Raw genomic sequence first — 20450 nt, 5'->3', positions numbered from 1 at the left:
TCAAATCCTGCTGTGTCATCAAAATGGATAATGAAGGACTGGAGAGTGTCTTATCTTCCCATGAATTACTGTACTTCCTATGAACAAAATTAATTTCTACTAATTATTCTTAATTATTCAATTCCCATATGGCATGACATCACCTTTTAACACCAGAGTACAAATGTCGTGGAAGGATTTTCTACTAAATCTTAAGAGTTTTATCTGGTAGACAGCATCAAGATCCAGTGAGTGACGGAATTAAAAGTAACCTCCTATCTTTTGCTACACGACCAAAAGAAGCCTGCTACTGTATCAGCTAGAGAAATTATAGACATCATGACCTCAGTCACTTTCAACCAAGCAAAATTTGGGGACATTAATACAAAGGTTTCCAGCTTTTACAGGAAAAAAAAAAACAAAAACCCCTGTACCTCTGTATTTGAGCTATACTAGCTGCTTCTACATATTTTGAGGTGAAAACTCCTGGATTCATAGGACTGCAGACCCATCACTGCTTACCACCCCTACTGTTTTGATCATTTGTGCTTTCCCTTTCATGTCTTCTGCCCTGCTCACCTGCAAAAAGGAAATGCATCATTACCAATATTCCTACATATGTACAGAAATCATGAGCAAAAAGAAGATACAGCAAAGAAGTAGGATGGTATTTATAAACACATTAGCAGAATAATCCATTTTTAAAAATGCATATTAGCTGACAGATTTAATCGGTGTCTTATGCTCATTCATGACAGTCAAAGACAAGGCCTGTATCAGTGTGTAATTCAAAGGAACTGGGTAATTTCATAGCACTTTAAGGAAAACTGACTTGGCATAGTTGACTTATTGACACCAGCTATCCTCCTGTTGCCACTTTTAATTCTCTATAAACAATTGTCTCTAACATCCTTCACTGCCAGAGACAATTTGATGGGGGTTATTCAGGATGCTATCATTCATTTACTAGCTTAGTATCTGAAATATTAAAGAAATAAACCAGCTGAGCAAAATGACAATTTTTAATTTGGGCTTGTAAAATAAAAATTCATCTCCACCTATAATATAGCTAGCTATATTTCTGTGGAAAAAAAAAAAGAAAAGAAAAGAAAAGAAATACATGAGTACTAGTGGGGCTTTTTTATGTCTTCCCTGCACAGAATACTTACATCTAAGCAGGGATAGTTACTTACTAGAAGCATTTTGCAGATTTTTTGTTATATTTTTTTTCTTATAAAACAAATAAAATTAAATAATCTTCTTACTGGAAACTGGAAAAAGCAAACCAGCCTGCTAGTGAAAAATAAGCTACTTTTTCTTAATTATATTTGTTGATAATGTAATATATAAGTTTAATAGCAAAACAATCCCCTTTTTTAATGATTATGACCTCATTCTCCATCCTAATTCATCAGTTTTACATCACCGTAAACCTTTCAAATCCGTGGATTTGCCCAGGATGGAAATACTGGTAAATATGAACAATGAAAAAGAAAGTCTGCCGTAGTAGGAAATACAACTTGTGGGCATGTCAGACAGACATAAATTTCAATTGATATAATATAGACTTTTAAGTTTCAAAATTGGTAATTTTTCTGGTCTGAACCTGGTTCAATCAAGTGAAAATATAGTCTGTTAGAAACTACGAAATTAACTCACTTTAAAGTAGCCATATTCCACTGTTTTACTCAGGTATATATTTCTGTAACTATCTCTTAGAGCCGAAAAAGGCAGCATGCACACACAAACATACATACATACAAAACCAGCAGTGTCTGTAGCTCTGGATATTATTTCAGATACATTTCTAGTCACAACTGGTGAATAGGTCTTAGGTAAAGAATAAAAGTTGCAGAAGTGTGAAGAGGACTCTGGGGAAAAAGTTTTAATATAAGATGAACAGCTATTTTCAAGGCATAAATTAGAGCTCTCCCACTGCATACTCTTTAAAAACTTACACTTTACTTCAGAATATCTCCAGAAAGGCGCAGTATCTTCAGTTAGAAGAATTAAGGTAATCTACCATTTCTTGAAATATCTTTGTATACTGATATGTGTTAATTTGACCCAGGAAACCTATTCTACATATTGACTGAGACATTTGTTTCCCTAAAGGAAAGCATAAGAGGAGACAATGTATGAGGAGTTGGTGTGGCCTTCTGTTTAAGAATAGTTGAAAAATATAACTGTAGCACTAAAGAGAAGGATCCCTTAAAATAACCAGTCTCTGTTCTTTTGAGAACGCACTTGCGATGCTCACCAAAAAGCATTCCACTACTCCTAACAAAGTAAGTGCAACAATTATTGCCTGTGAAATAGTTTATCAGAGTGAAATAATCCATACAGCCCAGAAGCTGTCAATAATATAATTTATTAATGCTAGGAGAAAACTTATCTGGACTGATTTCAGTGAAATCAATTACTTTCTTTTAAGCAACACAGATATGAAATGTGCCGTGTGTTAAATGTGATAAAAGTCATGCATACAATATGGACATTTGAAGGGATTTCAATCTCTTTGGTCCACACCATATTTTAATGTCTGGGAGTCCAGCCAAATGTAATTTTGTGGCAGCTGCCAAATCAGTGGGAAAATATCAAAATCAAACCCAGATAATTAGCAGTCCCCATCTTCAGGCAAGTCAAGATTTGCCAGTTACTGTAATCTATTTAAGGACCATGAACTTCTTGTCCTGAAGGCAGCAGCTTTTCACTGGATTGAAAACAGGAGCTATTCTAGGTAATTCTCTTCGATTCCCATCTTGGAGCACAATACGTTGCACTATGCTTTGTTGTCTGTGCCATGTACATTACCTGGCAAGTTATTTACATGGATATTGGAGCTTAGTGTTCTGAAAATACAAGATATTTCTCATTTTGTTCTTTATATTCCATTGTAAGTCTGTATTACATCTTATTTTGTTTTTCCTAATACGTAGCAGAAGAGGACAGGATACTAGGAAGGTGGCTGGAAATTTACAGACATGAAAAACTCAACAAGTATCATTCACTTTCAGCACTAATGTTATGACAATATCTATCACTCTCTTCCTATTCCCCTAGACATTAGTACTTGTTCTTCCAGGACAATTTAACGCTTGTGAGCTACCTATTAGAATAAAAAGATGGGTTTTTTTTTCCTTAAGTTGTAAGATTTCTCAATCTCTCTCCCTAAATTCTTAAAGAAGTACTGATCCGATCTTGATAAACTTTCAACAAATATTATCTGAAGACTAAAGAATCTTCATGATATTTCATATGTTAACTTTGTATGTCTTTCACTTGAGAATAGCCTTTCTTACTGAAGATCAGCCCAGAAAAAGAATATAATCTCACTTATTCATACAAATCTCCAGATTGAAATATGATAAATATGCTTCCAATTTAAAAAGCTCCAGTTCAAATTGTTGATAACTTAAAATTCAGAAAATTTAATTTTTTTACAACACTGATCAGTGGTCAGAAATAAATTACAGGAGAATATTCTGTGGTGAAGTAAAGCAGGCTTTTTGCAGTTAATGTGAATTCTCATTAAAAAAAAAATCTAACCAAGTTAAATGATATATTCCTTGAAAACAGTCTGTTCACACTAGATAAAAAAATTATCAGAAATCTAGATAATACCAAATGAGAGAAACAACGTGTGCTAGGTTTTGGTTTGTTTGATTTGGTTTGCTTTGGTTTTGGTAGAGGACAGTATGATCAGTGACAGTATTTCAAGTTCTTGCCCTTGATCTTACATCCTGAAGGAAGAAGCTAACTAATTGGAACGTAATTGGGAAAAAAATCATGTTTGAATATTTTTAACTAGTTTTTAATTTTCTTGTCCTTGGGAGTGAAAGAAATATTATATGTCACCTTCTTCATGTACTAAAACTGTAGAGAACTTCGCTATTCTCAGTCTGCCTTTCTGGAATTATTTCACCTGAGATAGGAGGTTTATTTTATAATATGATTTAAATTTCTCTTACAATATATATTATAATTTGCATCAAGAAGAAAATTAAAATGTGAACAAAACACAAAAATGGGCTTAAGGTAGCGTATTTTCTTTAAGTAACTTTTAACTTTAAGTAGCAGGTCACAAACCAGAACTCCTACAGCTTTAAAGAAGACTTCAACTATATTATCAACTCTTTCCCTTCCCATGCAAACATTAAATCTGGTGCAAATGCTGGGCATAAACCAATCTTTTGGTTTACCAGTGGAGCTGGTAAAACATGCCTCAAAAAGTAAGATGAAAGAGAAGCTGCAGCAGTGTTAAAAAAAAAAATCTGAAAATAAGAATAGGAAAAAAGCTGAACAGATTTCATTATATACTTGCAAAGAAGTGGTGGCAATGGAGAGCCATTGAGCAGGTTTATTTCATAGAATCATAGAATCATAGAATAACCAGGTTGGAAGAGACCCACCAGATCATGGAGTCCAACCATTCCTATCAAACACTAAACCATGCCCCTTAGCACCTCGTCCACCCATCCCTTAAACACCTCCAGGGAAGGTGACTCAACCACCTCCCTGGGCAGCCTGTTCCACTGCACAGTGACCCTTTCTGTGAAGAATTTTTTCCTAATGTCCAGCCTAAATCTCCCCTGGCGGAGCTTGAGGCCATTCCCTCTTGTCCTGTCCCCTGTCACTTGGGAGAAGAGGCCAGCACCCTCCTCTCCACAACCTCCTTTCAGGTAGTTATAGAGAGCCATGAGGTCTCCCCTCAGCCTCCTCTTCTCCAGGCTAAACAACCCCAGCTCTCTCAGCTGCTCCTTGTAAGGCCTGTTCTCCAGCCCCCTCACCAGCTTTGTTGCTCTTCTCTGGACTCACTCCAGAGCCATTTCTGACAGTGTGGAGACATGATACCTGAACAATTAAGTCAGGCAAGTTAGAGACATCCGCAAATTATTCCAGAACCTTAACAACTATTGTACTCAATGCACAAGCACTGTATTCTTAAATAAAAAAATAAATGAAAAAAGTGAAATTACAAAAGAGATTTGAGGTGGCTGAGTCCATGATAAGATTTTAATCTGGGCAAAATTTTCAAGCAGAAAGAAAAAAAGTTGGCTCTTGGCTATTAAGAAAGCAAGCAAAGTTTGCTAAGAAAACAAAGTCACTGAGAGACTGAAAATAATGGAAAGAAGAGGATGTTCTGATGCTGCAGAAAACAGAGACGTTGAGAAGGGAAAATAAACCAGAAAATACAGAGATCACTGTTAATATGATATTCCTCCACAAACAACAAAACACCGCACAGACTGTGCGGTGAGAGAGAGGGAGTGCATGGCATGCAGAAATAATCACCCTGAGGTTTTTCACTGTTGAAGTAATACACTACCAGTACAAAACCAGTAACTCCCAGTAGTGAAGTCGATTGATTTCACAAGCTCAACCATGAAACTCCATAGCCCCATCTAAGCACTTTTAAAGTAGTATCAAAGTGTTTTCCCAGTAATGAAGAAATGAAATCTCAAATATGAGTAATGATCACTTATGTATGTTAAAGATGAATATACAGAGAGAGATATATACACACAGAAATGTTCTGAATGAAGAAACTGAACAAAATTAATAATAACCTTCACTACAGCAATTAGATATATATTTAAGAGGAAGATATATATTTAAAGTAATTGTTTTAACCTTTCAGTGTGCTCTAGCAGGAAAAATAAATAACAGAATTTGATAGAGACAATTTATTCCCATCCTGACTATCTCAGTTAAGCTAGATAGATTTAAACTTCCATATGTGCTTTTTGTGCAATTAATTGTTTCATGGGAATATAACTAGTATTTCTGTGGTTGTTCTAGCATTATTCTTGTCTTGAACTAATTCTAAGACACCACAAATCAGCTAAGAGTTTTCAGTTCACCAAGCACTGAAAGGATGCTTCAGTTCACAAACATGTTCATTAGCAAAGTAAAAGGTATTCTAAGAAGCATTTCCCCTCTTTATATTCCTCTCCATCTCTGTGGTTTGTAGTAGAAAGCATACACTTCAGTAGTAATCTCTTTGTAATTTGTATTTTGTGCACAGATAATTTTGTCAATGGTGAAGTCTCTAGGATATTTTAGATTTTTTCAAACACTCAGGTCTTTTCATCAGGTACAACATCTGCCTGAACTAATCACATGCAACTATCATATTAAGTTGATTCATTTTTACAGAACTGGAGACACCATTTGGATCCCTTTTTGCTTTCTCAGCTAACTGTATAACCTTTGAAACTGTTGATTGATCTGCAGATACACACCTGGCATTTGTTTACTGTTTCCCAAAATATGTAATACTGAATGCTTGGAGATCATGTACAAATTTGCCGGGTGCGCAAATCTTACAACAACAAATCTTTTAGTCCAAGGAATCCAGCAGAGAAATAGCTGCAATCACTATCACACTAAATCTCTTTATTTTTTATAGCTGTAGACCTAGTGGAAATGGAAGGTTCTGTTACCACAGACAGGTGAAGGCATGAAGTACAAGAATTTGTAACTGGCCATTGTTTTTTCTGGCTTACAAGTTATTTATGCTTTTACTCAAAGTTGATAGGAACAAACACATATAAGAATAATGCTATACACACAGTGTACCACTTGCACTTCTCCTTTGCAGATTAATGTTTTTGCCCTTATTTTGTAAAAAACATTAAAAGTATTTCATAAATATTATTATTTGAACATTCTTCCTTGTAATAAATAATACACTCAAATATTTTTCACATTGAAAACTGGTAAAAATAACTTCTCAAGACTATCATGGTAGGTGTCCCCATCCATTCCCACTGAAATCAAAAGTATTTCCATCACTTTGTGAGAATCAATTTCAGAAAAAGAAGTTCTTTATCAATTTTATTCAATTGTCATTGGTGTAAGTAAAACCATTCTTCAGAAGAATCTACTTCTATTTACAAACTTGTGTATATTAAATAAACTTCAATGCTTTATACCTGTGCACAGTTTACTTAGACTTTGAATACTGGGTTTTATTCAAAACACACACCTATTTTAAATCATATAATACCGGACAGGAAACACAAGTGTGTCCACGGCAATGAAGTAGTCCGACTAGGAGAGTGCATATTGTTGACTTTGAGCAACATTAACACTTATATTTGAATTGCATGGCTCTCACCTAAATTAATTCAAGTTAGAGACCCACAGCCAGACATTTATATTTTCGAAAGAAACCTCGACTATTGATCCACAAGAAGGAAAAGAAATCCCCTTTTTCAGTCCCAACCCGAAATGTATCTAGCTTCATACAATGAAAAGAATTGCAAGCAATCACTCTTCTAAGTAAAATTTACTTTTAACTACTATTTGGGAAACAATAATACTTAGACAACTGGAAAAAAAATCAATGTGAACACCTCTACTGAAGAGTCGGACAGTGCTGCTAGTTGCTGAAGACTTCAGTTCTGTCTAAAAAAGAAATAAAATTCATTACTTCTACTCAGAAGAAAATTAAAACTAAAATTCCAGTTATATGTATGTATTATTAAATACATACAAAATATTCAAATCAAAGTCCTGGGATCTCTCAGTGTTATATTATTTAAGTACACAGTGTCTTTAAAGTGCCATTAACTATTATTCCTTTTCAGGAAAGTTGATGGAACAGCTCATTCTGGATGCTATTTCCAAGCATCTGGAAGAAAAGAGGGTTATCAAGAGTGGTCAACATGAGTTCATGAAAGGGAAGTCATGCTTTAACAATCTGATAGCCTTCTGTGATACCATGACTGGCTAAGTCATGGTAGAGTAGATAAGGGAAGAGCTATGGATGTTTTCTACCTCAACTTTGGCAAGGCTTTTGACACTATCTCCCATAACATCTTCATAGGTAAGCCTAGGAAGTGTGAGTTAACTGGATGCCAGAGGGCTGTGATCAGTGGCATAGAGTCCAGGTCTGTGGCCAGTGGTGTTCTCCAGGGGTCAGTACTGGGCCTGATCTTGTTCAACATATTCATCAATGACCTGGATGAAGGGACAGAGCGTACCCTCCACAAGTTTGCTGTTGATACAAAAGTGCAAGGAGTGGCTGATACCTGTGAAGTTTGTGCTGCTATTCATTGAGACCTGGACAGACTGGAAAGCTGGGCAGAGAGGAATCTAATGAAGTTCAACAAAGGCAAGTGTAGGGTTTTACACCCTGGGAGGAATAACACCCTTCACCAGTACAGGTTAGGGACTGACCTGCTGGAAAGCAGCTCTGTCAAAAAGGCCCTATGAGTCGTGGCAGACAACAAGTTGCCAACGAGCCAGCAATGTGTCCTGTGGCAAAGAGGTCTAATGATATCCTGGGGTACTTTAAAAACAGTGTGACCAGCAGGCTGAGGGAGGTTATCCTCCCTGCCGACTCTGCCCTGTTAAGGACACATCTGGAATATTGTGTCCAGTTCTGGGATCTCAAGTTCAAGAAAGACATGTTACTCCTGGGTAGATGATTAAGGGACTGGAGCATCGCTGTTATGAGGTTATGAGGAGAGGCTGAGTGAGCTCTGTCTGCTCAGCCTGGAGAAGGGAAGACTGGGGAGGGGATCTTACCAATGCTTATAAATATCGAAGAGGCAAGTGTCAAGAGGATGGGGTCAGATTCTTCTCAATAGTACCCAGTGACAAGGATAAGGGGCAACGGGTACAAACTGGAACACAGGAAGTGCCATCTGAACATGAGGAAAAACTTCTTTACTGTGAGGGTGACAAAACACTGAAATAGACTGCCCAGAGAAGTTGTGGAACATCCTTGACCGGAGATATTAAAAATCCACCTGGACACATTCCCATGCAACTTGCTCTAGATGAACCTGCATTAGCAGAGGGGTTGGACTAAATGCTCTCTAGAGGTCCCTTCCAGCCCCTAACATTCTGGGACTCTGTGATCAAAAAGATGTTGCATTTAAAAAAAATAAATAAATAAAAAAATCTGAAACGGCATTTCTTGTACTAAAAGGAAGCTTTTGTAAAGTAGCTGTGGTCAAGGGTAAGCAAAAATAAGTCTGTAAAAAACAATATCTACACCTGCTTTTCTTGAAAAAGGCCATAGAGTTGCACTGTTCTTCCCTTTAGTAAACATCTGTAGTGGACTGTGAAGCTGTTTTGGCTAATGTGAGCCAAATTACTGTTCTGGAGTAATTCTAAATCAGATGTTTCCATATTTGTGTAGAGGCAGGGAAGGTGGAAATTGCTTTGGCAGCATTTGCTGGTTCTATGGCACTCTTTTTTTTTTTCTTTCTTTTGTAAGAGCTATTTTTAAGAGTCAAGTAAGATTTGATGTAACTTCTTTTTCATATATAAGTTATATGAGTTCTCCATGAGGTATTTTAGCAGACACATGTTGAATTTTTCCATCTGTGAAGTAAAGAAAGATATTTAAACTGCAGATGAATTATAATTACAGCTATTTAGGGTACCTCCTAGGCTAATCTCTGATGTTTAGTAGGTTATTCCCTTCTAATCTCTGAATGGGTATTAGTTTCTCTTTCTTTTTCATTAATTTTCACCAATGTTTGTTGTTTTTGTGGTTGTTGCTGTTCTTATGAAAAGCCTTGCTCTTTCTTAAATCAGCTTTTTCTGATAAAAAACTTTGTTTAAAAAACAACTGTGATCATATTAAATTCCCTAATTCTGCAGCTACTCAGTTTAGGGTCCTTTCTGACTTCTATAACCTGTTACAATTGTTAAAAGAGTCAAAGCAGGGCCCATGAAAACCTCAGTGGCATGAAAATGCTGGCAAATATTACTTTTAATGGGGCTTAATCACAGTAGCTAAAAGCTTAATGTGGTAGTATAAATGACTGCTTCACTCTATCTTAGTCTTAAGATCTCTTGGGTTTGGATTTTTTTGAATAACATTTGTATCTTTATTTATGACAAAGTTCAAATGCACACTGGCATTTTGGAAAGATAATTCTCTTTTGAATTGCTCAGGTTCAAAAGATACTGCTGCTATTATAATAAATTTACTTATTACTGTTTATCAAGCCTTCTTTCTCACCATTCATAAACAGCCCAAACCTTAGTTCAAAACAGAAAAAAAGAAAAATGTTGGCTTTGTACTCATAGTGGGTAAAAAAGCTTTCTGGCTATAGTCAGCATTCCTGGAAATAGACATTTGTAATGAAATTACTGCTAAAGTCTGTCTATAGTTATGCTGCAAGCTGGACAACGTTAGGAGGAGCATTACGAATGGGAGACAAAAAGCTTTATGCTCTAGAATGCCCACAAACCAGTAAGGCATTTTCCATGATTTACCTTTATGAGCTTCGGTTTGAAAAAATTTTACAGACTTAATGGGTTGGGAAATTATTATAGGAAATAATAATTCAGAGTTGACCTTTTCTGAGCTACCTGTTATTTGATTGATTTAGCTAGCAATGTCTTTAATTGAATTTGTCAGCAACAAAAGTATGTGTGCTAACAGCTGCTGACTTACATTTTCTAATTATCGTTATTACCTCAGATAAACATTTAGGAAGGAGAAGAAAGAGTGGAAGTAGAACAAAGTCACATACTACAGCATAAAGTAAACAACTCCGCGGAAAAGTTGTAATACTCACTATTTCTTTAAAAACACATTTCTCGACTAGCAGAATTTACAACACATTCTTGTCATTTAGTGAAAAAAATAAAGTTATAGATCAGATGATGTCAGCAAATGACCAATTATTATGTTATTTCCTTAGCTAGACCTTCATAGTATCATCAGAAAGATTATTTGAAAATTCAGGCTCAAATTCTACAAATCCTGACTGCTGCTCACCAGCCCAAAAAGCTCCAGACAAATACAGACTTGTGATTTGTGCCCAGACTTGTCCTTTGTGCCAGGCAATTTAGAATAATAGCTTTTTTTTTTTTTTTTTAACCAAGATATTCTGAAAACCTGTAACTAAAATAACATGAAGCAGCCAGAATGCTGAATTTATGTAGAAAGAAACATGATATCAGCAAATGAAATCCACTTTCAAATAATTCAGCTCTGATCTCTGAACATTAAAAAAATATAAGTTTACACAGATTTTGTGAGCAGGGAATTCTTGGATTTTGTTTGCTTATATTTTCTTTGTTTTTATAATATCTTAATGTAATTAAATCATGTGGCAAAGAGGAATCATGAAATGTGAGACTATATGCTAGTCTCAAACAAAGACATCTTGGAGAATAAACAGTAGTTTCTTTCAGGCACAGTACTTATTTCTCCCCATATGACAGATGTTTTCATAGTTCATTTTTAATGATGTTCTGTCTAATTTCCTGCCATAGAACTAAAGGAAATGATTCACATAGTCTATTAGAAAAATCTCATCTTTGAGAAAAACATATCAGTTCTTATTAACCCAGGGAAAGGCATTTATGTGAAATTATATCTAATTCAAATTCATACACCAACATTAATTCAGGAACAGGAGTTCTGATTTTCTAGATATGATTCTTTTTTCTATTGTCATTATTGTAGCTCCTCATTTTGGAATGTAATGAATAGTATAAAACCGGTTGTTGAGACAAAAAAAAAGCACTGTATTGTTGGGAACATCTAGTGCTGACTGTGTTTGGATATTGTGGGATTTATCGGAGGCATAAAAAAAGCCTAAGTACCAATCAGCATGATTTCAAGGAAGCTAATTGTTGTATTAGTCTCTACGAATAAATTATATGAAGTGGGAAACAACAAATTATAAAGATTTTAGAACAGAAATGTAGATCCAAAGACATTAATTTTCTGAAATTACAAATCATGAGTTTTGCTTAATGTTTGCAATAGATTATATAAAAACATTGCACTCTGACAAATTAAAAGCAATTTCTCCAAATTTAAGCAGAAAACATTCTACTTCAGGGACATAAGACTATATGATATTGCCTATAAAAAAATTTGGTTGTTTTTTTTAGTAGTGGACAAATAAGAAAGATAACAGCATGTCTGCAATGATTTACTGCTGTTCATTGACATCAGTAATTTCTCAAAGGATTGTTTTAGGCATAAAGCATCACAAAAAAACAAACAGAGAACAGCAGGAGAAAACTGATCCTGTGACTGGAGAATTCAATTAATAATCTAAGTAAAACGTTGAAACAATTGTACTTTTTCTGGAATTCTTATGCAAGCATTTTAGGTAAGTGGGAAATTGTAAAAGGTCTTTAAGGAATTAAAAATTAAAAAATACTTATCCAATATGTTTCCATGGTGCATCCCTATAATGCAATAGGCATTTTCAAAAATCTTTTCTAATAATGGATATATGATGGAAATTAGGAAAACCACAGCTGTGCAGGAAGTCAATTGTCGTGATGGTATAACATCATAGAATCATCAATATCTTAGGGGCTTGATTTACTCTATGGCTGTGGAATTCATGACACAAGCCACATTGTACATCACAGAATCACAGAACTGCAGAGTAGTAGTGTATGGGAATGGACTTCCTGAGAGCAGCTGGTCCAACTCCCCCTGCAAATGCAGGTTCAATTGCTTTAAAGCAGAGGCCAAGTGTGTTTGGGGTATCTCTGGAGAAGGAGATTCCACAGTTAATTTCTGGGCACCCTATTCCAGTGCTCTGTCACTCTCAAAGCAAAGGGTTTTTTTCCTCATGTTCAGGACATCACCATTACACACTGCAAACAAATCCCTTCTTTGCATATGATAGAACATTGCTTATCAGAAACATCTCAAAGTTTGTGAAGATAAATATTTTATTAAATTTCTTTTACCAAGTTCTTGATATATTCTTCACCTGAAAACATACAAGACTAAACAAATCCAGTATTCACCTCAGAAAAAAGTCAAACCTGAGGTGCCCTTTGACCTTGCTCTCAGCAAGGGGTCACTCAATAACACTGGGTTACTCAATAACATTAGTGCTTGTGTTTGATTAAAGAATAAATAAAACGTGTGATAGTCTTAGATGTGTTTTGTGTAGTATCTAAAACAGAAAAGTTGATTAGATTCATCAAAGACTCCCTAACACAAGAAGAAAAGAAATAATACTCAGTATTCTGCATTATAATATTCCAGGGTTGGATATACTACAATAATTTAATACTTATATCTATAAAACAAAGTCTAAGTTTATCAACTCCAAACTTAGTTTTCATACTTTTCTATTACGGAATGGCATCATCTAAAGTCCAATATGCATATAGTACACAATAAATCTAAATAATTACTTAGTAACATTTGTTTCTAGAAAAGAAGGCAGTTGTCTTCCAGGTCCTGACCAGGAAATAATAAAAAAGGAATATGAGTGAAAGTAACTGCACACTTACGTTAAGGCTAAGAGTAGCCCTCAATAGTCATAATGCTTTCAAGAATCAAAAGAACTCTGAGGAAAAGTTAAAGTGCATTTGAATTCAAAATTGAAAAGATAAATTTTAAAAAAAGCCATTTTGGGTGTTTGTCTTCAAAAGTCTTATATCCTATCTCATACCTTAGATAAAGTACAACAGATCTTCAATTCTTGTCTATTCTGGAGAGACTACCCCTACCCTAGATCACAAGGTTGTTTATTAGTCTTAGTTTTACACATAAAACCCGCTTTTGCCAAGGTCTGCTGTACTATCCTATAAAAAGGAAACAACATAATCAGTTACTAAATTAATATATACATATACATACACACACACTACTTGTTATTTAGAAGGATACTAATTTTACACCTAGTTACATGTAATCACTGCCACTTTCAGACAATGTGACAAATCTTACTGAGATAAGAATTATAGTGTAATATACCTTGAAAAGCTTAAAAAAAGAACAAAAAACACTCAAATTTACTAAGGAAAAAATTTTGGCAATTTATCATTTAATCCTTAAATGTTTCAAAAGTATGTTGTTCTCTACCAGGAATATGTTGAGGGAGAATAAGGTTTTTCACTAAAAGTGTTGATTAGTTCTGCACAACACATCATGACTCAGACAAAAATCTGTTCACTGTGAATAATGAATTACTTTCTATGCATACACATCACTCTCCAATCCATAAGATCTCTCAAATACGTACGAAGTCTTAAAATATTTTTCTTTAAATGATCCTAACATTTAGTAAAACTGGTGAACACATAAAGTTATTTTTGAACACATGGTTATAGCAATTATACTATCTATGGTCCTCAGGGACAAGGAAGCAGAGCAGAATCAGCAAATATTTAAGGATGCTTATCATAAAGCAAAAGAGTGCACAGTCACCAAATGTAGGAAGTTGGGCAGTGAAAGGATGAAACCAGCACGGCTGAGTCAAGACCTGCTGGTCAAACCAAAGAGCAAGAGGGAACGGCACAGGCAGTGCAAGCAGGGACAGGGAACCTGGGAAGAGTATAGGGCTGCTCCTCAATTATGTAGGGATGGAATCAGGAAGGCCAAGGTGCAGCTGGAGCTGAACTTGGCAAGGGAAGTGAAGACTAACAAGAAGGGCTTCTACAGGTACATCAACCAGAAAAGGAAGATTAAAGAAAGCATACACCAAATCATGAATGAAAATGGTGACCTTGTACCAACAGAAGAGAAGAAGGCTGAGGTATTCCATAATGTTTTTGCCTCCGTCTTCACGGACAACCACTCTCTTCACCCCTCCTGGGTCAATGGACAGCAAGATGGGGACCCGGGGTGGGTAAAGAACCTCCAGCTGTAGGGGAGGATCAGGGTTATGATGGCCTGAGGAACTTGAACACATGTAAGTCTATGGGACCTGAGGAGATGCATCCCAGAGTGCTGAGGGAATTTGCTGATGTGGTGGCCAAGCCAGTCTCCATAATATTTGAAAAGTCATGGCATTCAGGAGAAGGTTCTTTTTCTCCCTAAATTTAAGCTTGATTAAGTGATAAAGTGAATTTTGTGCTGATGGTAAATCGTTAAATGGATTTTTAGCCACAAATGCAATAAAGCCTGAAGTAGGGGAATGGAAAAACAAAGTTCAAATTTTCACAGGGACAGGGCCCTCATCAGTTTAGAGCTACAAGACTTATTTTTTGACTTGAAATGCAGTTGACTCTGCATAGATATCTGGGCTCTGACCTTTCTGTTATGACTACAAAATGGGAACTCTTGTCACAACACACAATTGTCTTGTAACACAGTTCTTCATCCTCAGCATTTGAACTCACTCCATCATCACATTTCAGGAAGCCAAAAAACTGTCAAGCTCAAAAATGTTAAACTCAATCAATTTATGTTAAATGTTAAACTCAAACTGGCATCAAAAACATGGTCTACAGGTTAAAGCTTTAATATTCAAATTTTAGCTTGCCAAGCTATTGAACTGACAGTGCTAAGATTTCAAATACTTTAATACTTCTGCATACTTAACAATTAGTTCATCAAAAAAGTTTTAATAATAACCTCCTTTATATCCATGAAACATAAAATAACACTTTTATTTGTCTATATCTACATTTTCCTTCTTTTTCATGAACCACAACAAGTTAATTGTTAATAAAACCCATTGTCTCCTCTTATAACATCTTAAAATCATAGAAAAGTTTGGATTGAGAGGGATATTTAAGGGTTCACTAGTCCAACCTCTCTGCAATGAGTAGGGATATTTTCAACTAGGTCAGGTTGCTTACAGCCCTATCCAATCTGACCTTCAATGTTTCCAGGTGTGGGACATCTACTACCTCACTGGGCAGCCTGTTCCAGTGTTTCACCATCCTCCTCGTAAAGACTTTCTTACTTATATTTAGTATGAATCTACCCTCTTTTAATTAAAAACCATTATCCTTGTCCTGCTAAAAAAACTCTCCCCCATCTTTCTCATCAGTCCCTTTTAAGCACTCTAGGGCCTTTTCTTCTTCAGGCTGAACCACCCAAACCGTTCCAGTCCTTCCTCATATGTGAGGTGTTCCACCCATTTGTGTTCAGTTTTGGGCCATTCAGTGCAAGAAGGACATTGAGTTGCTGCAGTTTGTCCAGAGGAGGGCAACAAAGCTGGTCAAAGTTCTGGAGCACAAGACTTACGAGGAGCTGCTGAGGGTACTGGGATTGTTTAACCTGAAGAGGAAGAGGTTCAGGGAAGACCTTATTGTGCTCTCTCTACAACCACATGAAAGATGGTTGTAGAGAGATGAGTGCTGCTCTGTTCTCCCAAGAAACAAGTGATACTACAAGAGGAAATGGCCTCAAGATGCACCAAGCGACTGGATATTAGAAAAAAATTCTATATTGAAAGAGTGGTGAAGCATTAGAACAAGCTGCCAAGCAAAGTGCTAGAGTCTCCATCCCTGGAGGCATTCAAATTATGTGTAGATATAGCACTTTGGGATATAGTTTGGTATGAATGGTGGTGTTGCTCTGACTGCCAGATTTGATGATCTGAGATGCTTTTTCCAACCTTAATGATCCTATGATCGTTCTGTAATCCCTGTGATAATTTTTGTGGACTTCCTCTGAACCCACTCCAACAGGTTCATGTCACTCCTGTGTTGAGGACTCCAGACCTGGACAGAGTAAGTCCAGGCTGAGTCTCACCAAAGCAGAGTAAAAGGGCAGAATCACCTCCCTTTTGGATGAAAGCTAATTCTAATTGAAAGTGCTGCAGACATGTTCCTATTCATTCAAGTTTACACGTAGGAGTCTGAGGCATAAGCACTAAATTTCTGGTTCAAAGAAACTGACATGTAACAGAAATAACAACTCTTCATCTTTGAATAAGATTATTATTATTATAGCTATTATTTTTTTCTAAATTTTTTCTTAAAGATTAAGTTTGCACAATTTTGACTTAATTTTGCCATAGCATCTGAAATAGAAAACATGTCTAAACTGAAAATTGTACGTCATTGTATATGTGACATAGGTCTTGAATTATAAAATGATATAAAAGTTTAAACAATTAAAACTTTGGCATAAATTTGGTCTCTGCAATTTATGTACATCATATAATGACTGTTTCTACGTCCATAGAAAATGAAATAACATGCAACTTTATTCTCTTCAGTATCTGCTACTTTGAAAGATCTTCCGTTACTCACTGAATTCTAGAATATCAACATTTTCCCCATAATAAGGATGTATAATCAAAGTTGTAAAACTATTCCTTTAGTTTTCTTAATGTGTGGATTTAAATATGTAATAAACACCCAAAAAACACAGGATCACAGAACGACCCATAGAAGAGACCAACAGGGATCATCAAGTCCAACTCCTGTCCTGGCACAGGACAACCCCACAATTTACCCTATGTGTCTGAGTGCATTGCCCAAATTCCTCTTGAATATTGCTAAGTTTGGAGCCATGACTACTTCCCTGGGGAGCCTGTTGCAGTGCTCCACCACCCTCTTAATGAAGAATCTTCCAACCTAAACCTCCACTGGCATGTCTTCCTGCCATTCACTCAGGTCCTATGACTGGCCACCAGAGAAGGGATCAGCACCTGCTCCTTCTCCTCTCCTTGTGAGGAAGCAGTAAACTGTGATGAGGTCCCCCCTCAGTCTCCTCTTCTGCAGGTTGAACAGACCAAGCAAATACAGCCATTCCTCATAAAACTTCCCCTCTAGGCCCTTTACTCACTCTCTGATTCTCTGAACTGTGACTTACTGTCGCTGGACTATTTATTATTCAGAAGTCTTCTAACACCTAGAAATATGTGACTATCACTTCTGTCGTTTCTGCTAAGGGTCTAAAAGTAAAAATTAAACTCATATCAGATACAAATTCTTAGCCTGGGATTGTAATAGAAGAGTTACCAGAGTGCTAAGATCAACAGAAGTCATGATGTAATTTATTAAAGCGCCGTAAAAGTTGCTCATCCAGGGAACACTGCCAGGGTACAGTGACCTCTTAAATCTATCAGCCCTTCCTGTAGTCAGGAAAAGAAAAGCCTTTACAAATTTGTCATACTGGGGTGGGAGGTAAAATTCTGGAAATAGACCAAGAAATGTTTGACAAATAAATTACTTAAATTTGAAAAGCTGACAGTATCAAACATTTCTGAGTGACTCGTGCTCTATCAAAGTAATTACAATAATCACCCACATTTCCAGATGTATAGGAACGTAGTATTTCTGGAAAACAGACACTGAATATGTACAAATCAACCGCTCTGTTCACACAACAGAACAAATTTGATGCCTCTGTGATTCCACCTTCTCACATATGAAATCAATTGCAGGCTCAACAATATGGGGAATTTGCAAAGACAGCCAGGAAGAAATTTCTCAAGTTTTATCACATAGACATAAGACTGAAATATATAGCTGTAGCAGTTATATCTGAAACGACAATTTCACTGATCAAAACAATAGATTACACCAACTTACCACCTCACTACAATGTCCTCACGGTGCAGTCAGTGACTGGAGGATTAAAAGTGTAAGACTCTTCAAGATTTCCCTGAAAGACAAAAATAAAACATCTTTCATTTGCATTTCTACAGTAACACAAATAAATTGTAAAGGGTTCAAGAAACAGAAAAGTCATGACACTAATGACAAAAAAAACTTCTGCAAACTGCTATCACTGAAAGGCAATAAAAAAAAGTTAATTTCTAGAGTAAATGAAGTAAATCAGTTTACACCATAAATGGTCATATATTTAATTGTTTGAATTAGGTATATTCTGATTAAAGTGTTCATGAAACAACAATTGCATTTTCAACCACATTGTCTTAATGAGAAATATTTTATTGTTATGCCACTATGCTGAACCAACTCTTTTTCAAAGTGTTATTTTCAGTACAGAACTTTAGTTTCATAACTGAACTTATGATATCAGCTCTTTAAGTAAACCAGAGGCAGTACCAAAACCTGCAGTACTTTCATAGGCAGTACATTAATCAGTAAATTACTTCAGCAGTTTGTGAAAATAGAACTGCGGGTTTTCCAATAATAAAGCTATCTGTTCAGTTATCACAAACCAGTGTTAATCTCTACCATAGGGACATCCACTCTAACTCACTTATTTAATTCTTACTCACTAGAAGTAATGCTTATAGAGATTCTATAGCTATCGGAGTCTAAACTGATAAGTGTCAAATACATGGTGAGTGCAGGATTCATCTTTACGGCATATATTTCAGTGTCACTACAGGAAAATACAAATAAAAGGCACCTTTCCTTTCAGCTGTGTATATCATAAGATTTTGCTTTTGGATGGGTTTAAATACCCCCTGGTTCCACACTGGCCTGATTTCATATTATTTGGAACTTAGGAGGAATTATGGAATCATAGAATGGAAAAAAAAATAAACAACCACAAAACCTCCAAACTCCATTTTTTTTTCCTCATAATTGTATTAAGCAGGATCTCTGCTTTGATGGGGCTGAGGTTAGCATTTTCATCTTGTATTAACTTGTTTATTGCTTCACATGTGACATTATCATAGACCTCTTCTCTATAATGTGATGGTTTTGTTCTTTCTCCCTTCTAATTTTCTAGCTGGAACTTGCCTACTTATCTTTCCAAGTATAGATCTTTCCCATATTTACCTTAACATTTCCCATACTCCTACCATCCTACTCTCTTCTATAAATACGCAATCATTCAGTATTTTTTACTCTTCCTTCTTTCAGTGAATGACAGTTGGCTTAGCCTGACAAGACATACTCTCCTTCTTATCCTATTTGTAATACCCTCTGTGGGCCTTCGTATACCTTCACTTTCAGTATTGTCTTTTCGCTTCTTTTGCCCCTGGAATACAGGTTCCACTTAAAATAAAATTGTGAACAAAGCAAAAAAGCAGCAGATTTTGGTCTTTATGCTGCTAGTCTGCAGGTCATGTAGACTGTTCTGCAAGCCTCCTCACTTTGTTCTTAAAAAACCTCCTCCCAGTAATATAATTGAAACATATATTGTGACAGTAAGAACAAGGCAACAATGCAGAAAAACTGAAAGCTTTTTTGTCTTTTGATCTCCTCTTTTGTACAGTAGGCATTCAATACACTTACTAAATGTGCATGCTGTCTGCAAAGAAGTTAATTATTCACAACTGAAAAGTTAGCATTAAACTACGACAAGCAGTAATAAAATGTGGACAGGGTCCTGATTAAACAGGATGTGGAAAACGCTGAAACATTGAATGGTTTCATTTGTAATACCATCCTTCAGGAATCCCAGAGACCAGGAAGGAATTGTGATGCTACAGGCACATCAGGTTTTACTTCAGTCCCTGGGAAGATGATGGAGCAGCTCAACCTGGTAACCATTTCCACACAGTTGACTAATAAGAATATCATCAGAAGCAGTTAGCATGGATTTACCAAAGGGAGTCATACTTGACCAAACTGATTACCACCTGTGGTGAAATGATAGGTTTGTAGATGATGGGACAGAGCTGGATATTGCCTGCTTAGCCTCCATAAGGCTTTTATCACTATCCACAGTAACAGCCTCACAGAGATGGTGACACAGCATTGGGCTGGATGAACAGAAAGTGAGGTTGACTGGAAACAGGCTAAACAGCTAACTTCAGGATATTCTGAATAGCAATACAAAGACTAAGGGGGAAGGTGGTTGAGCCCAGGCTAGATAGGAACAAGCCTGGACTTGGGGC

At 36.2% G+C, this 20450-nt stretch overlaps 1 long non-coding RNA gene across 1 annotated transcript in view; it reads right to left on the bottom strand.

Moving 5' to 3' along the window:
• LOC138733563 (uncharacterized) overlaps positions 1-20450 on the bottom strand; it is a 521426-nt gene that overhangs the window by 233158 nt on the left and 267818 nt on the right. The window contains exon 2 of the long non-coding RNA XR_011339424.1: positions 18220-18292. This is a non-coding gene — a long non-coding RNA (uncharacterized lncRNA). The remainder of the gene's footprint in view (positions 1-18219; positions 18293-20450) is intronic.

This window comes from Phaenicophaeus curvirostris, chromosome Z, assembly GCF_032191515.1.
Source record: "Phaenicophaeus curvirostris isolate KB17595 chromosome Z, BPBGC_Pcur_1.0, whole genome shotgun sequence".
NCBI lineage: Eukaryota > Metazoa > Chordata > Aves > Cuculiformes > Cuculidae > Phaenicophaeus > Phaenicophaeus curvirostris.
This window is presented reverse-complemented; position numbering and strand designations above follow the sequence as displayed.